Source organism: Cynoglossus semilaevis, chromosome 4, assembly GCF_000523025.1.
Source record: "Cynoglossus semilaevis isolate Cse_v1.0 chromosome 4, Cse_v1.0, whole genome shotgun sequence".
In the NCBI taxonomy this organism is placed as follows: domain Eukaryota; kingdom Metazoa; phylum Chordata; class Actinopteri; order Pleuronectiformes; family Cynoglossidae; genus Cynoglossus; species Cynoglossus semilaevis.
In genome coordinates this window covers 6,009,609-6,015,748 of record NC_024310.1, presented here as the reverse complement: position 1 = coordinate 6,015,748, position 6,140 = coordinate 6,009,609, and the positions used below count along the sequence as shown (strand labels likewise).

The following is a 6,140-nucleotide window of genomic DNA, read 5'->3' as shown; positions in this document are numbered from 1 at the left end:
TGGAGATGAAATAAATGGGGTTAAAAGCTGAGAGGTGAAAATGATGAGAGGAGGGAGCGAGGCTGGGTGTGTGTGTGTGTAATCCTTTTTTTCATCCAAACGCTGACCTTGTCAGGACCAGGACTCCACATGGATACTAAAGTGGTCCTGGTCCTGGTCCAGGTCCTGGTGCAGCAGCAGATCATTTTTGTGGCTCTGGTATCAAACCTGAGAATTCTGGTTTTGTAGAGGTTGGATTTATGCATGAATTGGTTCGACTATAGGGAAAAGTGATGTTTCTCCACGAGAGAGAGGGGGGAGGGACGGGAGGGAGGGGAGGAGGGGGTGTTCATCCACCACTGTGTTTATCCTCCCTGCTCTCTGGGGTACAGCAGATAGGCAGTTATCAGCTCCCAGAGCTACAGTGTGACCAAGTCCAACTGTCGCTGTGTGAATGTGTGTCTGTCTGAGCTCTGCGTTCACATTCAAGTGTCGGCTCCAGCACAGCCCAGAACCAGGACCAGCAGATGACCAACGTGTGTTGAATACCCAGTGTGTACAGTATTTCTCTGTATCGTCATTTAGACGATTTCATGAACTAAATGCTCGAGGACTGACGTTGTTGATGTCACAGAAAATCGTGCTGCCATTGAGAGAATGAGTCAAATCACAGTCAATGTTCAAAACCAGGGATAACTTTTTGCCGATATCGTCCAAACACTTAATTTCCGATTCCGATATCAACCGATACCGATATAGGCCTGGTAATATTTATTTATTTATCCGTACAAACCACTGTATTCGTATAAGATTGATTAAATGAGCTGCAATGCTGCCATCTAGTGACTTTCACTTTGAAATGCAGCCGTTTATCCCCGAAACTATTTTTAAGGCACACATCATTTGGAGAAACCCAGACATTGTGTCATCGATTTTTCGCATAATAGATTATTCAAAACCTTTTTGTCATTTTGTAATGATACAGTCATCCAGTTTCTGACTTTAGCTTCATGTGACAGGGACAGAATAAAAAACCAGTGAAGATAACTGGAGCTGTGGGCAGAAGCACAGAGACGAAAAGATCAAGAAGGAGAGACTAGAGATACATACAGAGTGACTGCTCTAGAAACAAGTCACCAGCACATTACAGTGATGTAGAGGTGTAGCAGAGGTGTAGTAGAGGTGTAGCAGAGGTGTAGCAGAGGTGTAGTAGTGGTGTAGCAGCGGGTTAGCAGTGGTGTAGCAGAGGTGTAGCAGCGGTGTAGCAGTGGTGTAGTAGCGGTGTAGCACGGAGGAAGCGGCAGACGTTGTGAATGTTCCTGTGGTTTGTTGCAGGAGGTGGAGGTGCAGGGACTAATGGGAGGTACTGAAATAAAATAAACCAATAAAACACACCAGGAGACGAAAAGGAGAAATAAAACACACACACTGACACACACACTGAGACACACACTGACACACACATACACACCAACACTGAGGGATCCGGCTCTGATCTTCCCCAGGAGTCAGCTCCGTCACTAAGAGGTCAGCCATTTATCCTGTCCCATTACTGTGGACACTGCTGTGAAATTGTCCAATAAATCAGTGTCTGAGGGAGGCAGTGCTCCCCCTGCTGACAAACTAACCGGATGGTTGACTAACCAATTGACTGGTTAGTCATCTTTTCATGCCTGAAGAAAATTGGAATCAGAATCGTCGGGTCACCGGGAGAATTCTTCAGCCTACCTTTGAAGTTGAACCAGGTCATGATACGTTCAAGTCTAGATAGCCAAGCACATGTTCCCCAAAGACTGGGTCGCGACCCTCAGGTGGGTCGCAAGAGATTTTTTTTTAGGTCGTCTCTCTTCATGTTTCCCAGGAGTTTGTAAATAATGTCTATCGACTCCGGTCGCAAAAGTTTGTGTCTTTTAAAATATGGGTCCCCAGAAAAAAGTTTGGGAAAGCTGTGACATCAGTCAACGCTAACATGAATGACTTCCTCTTCACGTTAGCTGTGCTAGCATACATATGGGGCAACTAGCCTAGCCATGGAAATCTTCGCACTTCCATGTGGTTTTTTTTTTTTTTTGCAGCTGTGGAAATATCCAAGTGGAGATCCCAACCTCCACCTGACCTGGTCTTTGACTGAACACGGTCCCCTGACACTGAAGAGTTAGCTGCTAGCATGTTAACAGAACCAGAGACGTAGAGATGAGGTTTTTCCTCCTCTAGACTTCTTCATCCACATCATGCTGGAGGGGGTTTATAGAAGTATTGATCAATAAAACCAAAGAAGGTCTTGTCTGTTTTATCTTTAACACAGAGTGAACTCTTTGTGAACTCTTTTCTTTCCAGAACTGTTTCAGCCGTGGTGTTTCATGTGCATCCGTCACCAGCAGCAGAATATCACCAGTATTTATCAGAGGTAGTTTATATTTAAGCTACTACTTTATACAAAACTAAGTCGACGATTCCCACTGATGTGCATACTTTCTGTGTACTCGTATATTTGCCCTTGACAGAAGTTGAGAAAAATACCTGTTAGAAAAAACAGATGAAAATGGGGCCAAAGTAATAAAAATGTTGTACCTCATATAATTTGTACTTTGTACACATTCAGTACTAGGCTTGTATAAAACATATGTCTGGGGGGCTTTTTCCTTTTTGTTTTATTGCCAAACCAAACACAGACATACTGAAAAATCAAAAAAGAGAATAGGCCAATGTAATCTGTGCTGCGATTCCCTGAGAGGTGATTTCAGACGTTCCTCAGTTTGCGTTGCTCTTTAAACATTCATAACGAATGCACAGTGAAGAGAAGTTGATCCCAGTGCTTCATGTTTATGATGGCGTTTCAAAAAAACATGTGAGGTTTTATTCTTTAATTATCCATAAAAATTGACTGAATTGTTTTACAGAAACTCATATATATATATATATATATTATTTTCAAACATTGTTTATTATTATTCCGAAAATACTTTGTCTGAAATCCTTATTCTTGTCCTTAGTGACATTGAAGCATTTCAAACTCCGGAAACTGACAAAGTACAAACTGAGAGAACAAGCACTGATAAAAGCGAACAAAACTTAAAAAAAATAAAAATAATAATCCCAGCATTAGTTTCAAAATGAGATGAAAAATAAATCACAGTTAATTCACTGTAAACTTTCTACAATGGCTGCTTATTGAAGTCTAAAATTGATCTGATTTTTTTTAAACATAAAACAAGGTAAATATTAGTGTAAAATGAGTCATGATTTGTGTCTATACGACCTATAGTAACACAGGGAAAAGTTTGACAGTTATTTTGGGTCCACCTACACCAATATGTTTTGTAAAATTATACTTCACTAAATATGAAGATTCATCTAATGTACTTTTTTTTGTACAAAAGTGTAGGGATATTATGAACTTTTGTTTTTGTTGTTTATAGGTAATTATGTTATGATTGTCCTGGTCCGGTAACATCTAATTAGGTTGTATAACCAAAATGAGTTTGACACCCGTGGCCTGCAGAGGTTATAAACCAATGACTTTAAATGGTTTAAATGGTCATTTCCATTAAAGTCGTTCAGCTTTTTCTGTGTGATTCTAAACGTAAGTAAACAAAATCAGTCTCTTCCATCTTTAACGTCCGTGCTTCTTTGCTTGTTTTTCCCCACATTGGATTAATGGAGAATTGAACTGTGGCAAACGATCATTAATGTGTGAAGGCCGACTCTGTGTCACAGATCTTATTACCAGCCAAAGGAACGGCACAGGCAAAGCAGGGCCAGCAACAAGCCGGGACCGGAGTTTTCCGCCGCACGCGAGAGAAATATGGCTTTAATTTTCTGGACCACTAAAAAATGCACACACTCTAGGACCTTTAACGCTCACCTATACATTAGACACGTAAAGTCATTGTCAATTTAAATCACGGCCCTAACTCACGGTGTGCCAGGTGAGGGAGATCAGCAGAAATGTTTAGACGTTTCCGCCTCCGTTCTTGTAAACTGCGAAACCTCGCGCTCTCTTACGTACTGTACCTGAGAAGTGAGATGGATGCTCTGCATCAGTGGCTGCTACTCATCTGTTTAGCTAGACACATGAATGTGCTCATGAGGCTTGACTGAGGGTCGCTCACTCAGAGAGGCGGCGCGCAGGAACACCGGCGCTCATCTATTTTTCCCATCGCGTCGCTCACCTCCTCCACGTTCACCTGTTAACCTCTTCTGTGAAACCCAACCGTGTCTTTCTGGCTCGCTGACTCCGCCGCTGTCTCCAGAGATGGGATCTGTGATGCAGGCCGGCTCATATTTACAGGGAGGAAGGAAGAGGAGCGCCGAAGACGAGGCTGATGGAATGCAGTTTCTCTGCGGTGGAACCATGAAGTGAATAAACACTGAACCTTGGTTGGATGTGATATTAGAGCCAGTGAAAAGCAGATACCAATATATGTGAATCTCTCATGCTTTCCTTCACCGACCTAACTTTTCTTTTTTTTTCTTTTTTTTCTCTGTTACCTTTCTTTTCTTCTTCTTTTCTGGCCAATATCATACATGTAAGCAAATGTCACCGCCCCCTCCCAGAGTCAGGACCATCTCACCTGCTTTTAGAGCGTATTCAATAACGCTCTCCTCAATCAGAGGCCATAACATCCGCCGTGAAATCAGCCAAAGTGTTTGGCAAAGGCTAATATTCACCTGATGGATTGGTTGGTCACGGCTTGATGAAATATCACCATTGAAGACAAAAGAAATGCCTTTTGATGTTTGCAGTGGGAAATGAAAAAGGGAAGAAGAGGAGAGGTCGGCGTCTGGAGACGTACGCAGGAATGTGACGGGGATTTTAAGAGATCGGCTGCAGAAATAAGAAGAAATAAAACTGGTCTATAACATTTACAAAGGAACGAAGGAAGATGGAAACCGTCCCGTGTCCAGACAGACGGTGGACAGGACTGACCGATGAGGAGGTGAAACTGAAACAGTCACAAGAACTAAAACAAAGTCCTTCCTCTCCATGACATTCCATACGTCAGGAGATTCTTGGGACGTCCACCTGGAACGGGATCCCACTAATTCTTGGGACGTCCACCTGGAACGGGAACGGGATCCCACTCCGGCAGACGTCACACACGCCAAGCATTGTGGGTATTTGACAGAAACAACAATACTGCGACACCGAGGTGAGAATAACAGAGATTTGATGTTTTTGAGTGACTTAAATCCAAGGAAGAGGAGGAGGAAGATTTTGACGATGTTCGACCGCTCCTTATGACCAGGCCTGACCACGCCCACTTTAAATGCTGACCAATCGCACAACAGCTGTCAGACAACAAATAAGAAAAAGTTATGCCTAAAGTCAGATAATTTTATTTCTTAATCCTCACAGGACTTAAACACAAATTCATGAAATATATTTCTTTTTACATGGAAAAGAAAATAGAATAAAATACAAAAGAAAAGAAAAGGAAATCCTAAAAGGGAAGAGTGGAGTGTATTGATCTAGAGGCCGCTTCATTCGGTCAGTCAATTATTCAGTCATTAGGTGGCTGTTGTTTCGCCCGCTGCGCCCCAGACTCTACAGTCAGACTCTTTATAAATACGGCCTGTTGATCTCAAAAACATGAAAGTTTCTGCTCCGTGGGAGTGGAGCCGCCCTGCAGAGCTGCACCGTGAACTGATGGAAGACTTCACGCGTCTTCATGCACGAAATCTCAGCATTTAAGAGTTGGTCGCATTTTCTCCTTTATGTCTTTCATTTTCATTTTCCCATTTTCCTTTTTGTTCAAATTAGTGTTGGTGGAAATGAGCAGCAGGCGGCGGGTGAGGATTGAAGATTTTGGTGAAACAAAAAAGGGACTTTTTTTATGACTAATGTCATAAAATGACTGGCATATTAAAAGTCGGAAATGACATGTAGGACATTTTTTCTCTTTGCTTCCAGGGATACTTTTTTTTGTAGTAAGGAGAAAATTTTAGGCATAAATTTAAGCCCTGGATACCTTTAAAAAAATTCCTTTTTTAATTCCAATTATCTGGACACTTTACATTCCCTCTCCTGGCTGAGAGAGCTCTGCGATGAACAGACATCGTCTTTTAACAATGATGTCAGCCTCTGTGCCGTTCAGTTTGGGTTTTTTTTTTTTTTTTTTTTGAAGATGAAAATTAGCATTTTGACTGACAACGTTCAC

General features: G+C 42.1%; 1 long non-coding RNA gene across 1 annotated transcript in view; it reads left to right on the top strand.

Moving 5' to 3' along the window:
• LOC112486983 (uncharacterized) overlaps positions 1-5,018 on the top strand; it is a 19,297-nt gene extending 14,279 nt beyond the window's left edge. Inside the window, exons 2-3 of the long non-coding RNA XR_003049627.1 lie at positions 2,317-2,386; positions 4,514-5,018. This is a non-coding gene — a long non-coding RNA (uncharacterized LOC112486983). The remainder of the gene's footprint in view (positions 1-2,316; positions 2,387-4,513) is intronic.
• Positions 5,019-6,140: the final 1,122 nt, after the last annotated feature.